Genomic DNA, 2,658 nt, shown 5'->3' with positions numbered 1-2,658 from the left:
AGTGTATTTTCACGCACTTGTTAGAACTGAATAAAACTTTTTCTAATCAGTTTTCGTTAGAATGACAATCTACGAAAATAGGAAGTCATGCTAGGGTTTTATTGTGCTCTTTTTTTAGGGGGAAGGGGGTCAAAATCACACAGCTAACCTTCAACCGAAAAATCATTTTTGTCATTATATGAGTTTTTCCATTTCTCTCTTCTTCTTCGTGTTCAACTTGACTGACATTTTTAGTTGGACTTTTTCTACACGTATGCAAAGTCAAAGGTTGGCTCACTATTTCATATCAACTAGTCAATGGGGAGGTAACTCTGAAATTAAACTCAGTACTTTTTTTCAGTACTATATAAATAAACTGTTAAAATGTACACAATACAAAAGATGTATAACGTATCGTCAAAATCAGATTAGTAGCAAATGAATGCAGTGACGTTTGTCTGTTATATATTTATTTTTTTATTTATTATTTGTCAAAATTACTACAATAATATTGTGTATTAAAATTTAGAAGGAAACTCTAAAGTACGGAGGTTTTTGTTCAACATTTAACAGTTCTGCAATTATTTTGTCATTTTATTACCTGCGATTTATTATGCAAATTTCACTATTCTCTACCTTTCGAATTTCACCTTTGTTTTACTCGTGTATAAAATAAATGCACCTACTTGTTTCTATGTTTCTTTCAAATGGTTGTCCTGTGATTTTTCTCTTCTTTTTTCTCTCTGTTATTTAGTGTGTGACGACTTGACTGTATCTTTGCTATGTCTTTTTAATCTGTCGACAGCACGCGAGGTGAATCAACCCGAAACAATACAGTGACGTCACATGTGACTACTGTGATGAACAAAAACAAGGATGGATGGACGGACAGTGGTACAAAAGTAAGAAAAAGTTATTTCTCTGATAACAGGTATCGCGTGAATTGTAGGTTCACGGTATAGGTTTTTTTCTCTCATTTTTGAAGATCATCTATACAGTTGTCTATAATTGCTTACATCCACTTCATTTGAACTATGGTGGATAGTTGTCTCATTGGCAATCATACCACATCTCCTTCCTTATTTTCATATTGAAATGACAGCACCTTAACGACACACACAAACATAGCCTACTAGTATATACGTACATGGGAGACTGAGAAAATCTGTGCTTATTGGAAAATGATAAAAAAAAAAAAAATCTTTAAGGTATGCTATGACTAAGCTTAAAATATAAGGTAGATAGGGAGTAGGAAGCACACATATTCTTTTTTTTATTTGGCCTTAATGAAGAAGAAAACCACACACACAGCATATTACATCTTGTACTAACATCCATTAAACGCTATGCTAATATGTCTTCAAAAGAGAACCCTATTATATATCCCCCCTTTTTTCTCCGGATTTTGTTTTTTTGGAAAAAGGGGGAGGGGCTGGCGGTTTAGTTCAATACAGTGGGAAAATGTTTTGCCCAAAGTCCAATGGTTCACACTGATGTGTTTTTGTCCTTCCGTCTCTTTTTAATCGTCCGTGTCACGGGATGCTGCTTCACCCGTTACCGGTTCTGGGTTCACTTGCATAGCTTATATAGGTATAATGCATATGTATAGCTAGAGTCTTCACTGTGACACACATTCCCCTTTTTGAGGGGAAATAAATGAACTTTTGTAATTGTCCATTAAGATACAAATGATATGTACCACTTTCGAATTATAAAACTACAAAAATCTTCGTGTTTTGTTTTTGTTTTTGTTTGTATCGAAACTTTCAGGCGGCCAGGCCACTTTGAGCTCTGATCATCGGTTATTGATAATAAAATTAATTAAATATATTTTGTTGAAAAATATGGTATATTCTATAAGACATATTCGAGTTTTTGACTTGAAAGTGCGCAAATTGTACATGAAAATGGAAATAAAAGCGAATGTGCATCATACAGAACAGTTGTTCAGTGCCTGAGATCCACTGAAAACAAAGTCGCTCTCTGAAAAGTTCCCAACGCTAAATTAAATAAAAAGATGTTTCAAATTCGTATTCTAGATATTGGGTTTGTTCATTCGAATCTTGAATGTTTGCGAAATTTCGCTCGGGTTGAATAAAAATGTTATTTGAAGTTTTAGTAAAAATCTGCAATTAAACAATGGCGCGTGAACTTTTTGTGTGTTTCCCTCTAGCTGGAAACAAACTTATTACGAGGAGGAACATGCTTCCAGTGAATAAAAACGGAAAGAAACCTAGAGAGAAATGATTTTTCTTCCGCTGTACAATTTTACGACGATAGAATATTTGTGTAATGAGAAAAACTCGTAAATTTTCTGTCAACATACCTGCGAAGACAATTCAGTCGGTTCTACTTTAACTATTAATATCTTTTTACTGTGTACATCGAAAAATACACAGTTTATCTAACATGCAAGATTAATGACTGTTGAGCAATTTGGTATGCTATATGTGAATGTTTTTGATAGAATTATACTATAAATTATCATAAAAGTCTTCGAAGAAGCACATAATCATTTTACCGAGATCGCGTAATGGATTTTACAAGTTATTTTTAAGGGTGTCTTCGTCGAGGTCCGCGTTCGTCTGTTATAAATAAACGAGGCCTGGAATGGCGTTATTTTCAAATCGTTATTCGTAGTATAAACTTCGTAAAGGATAATATTTTGAATCATTCAAA

Source organism: Mytilus trossulus, chromosome 11 (genome assembly GCF_036588685.1).
Source record: "Mytilus trossulus isolate FHL-02 chromosome 11, PNRI_Mtr1.1.1.hap1, whole genome shotgun sequence".
Taxonomy (NCBI): domain Eukaryota; kingdom Metazoa; phylum Mollusca; class Bivalvia; order Mytilida; family Mytilidae; genus Mytilus; species Mytilus trossulus.
This window is presented reverse-complemented; position numbering follows the sequence as displayed.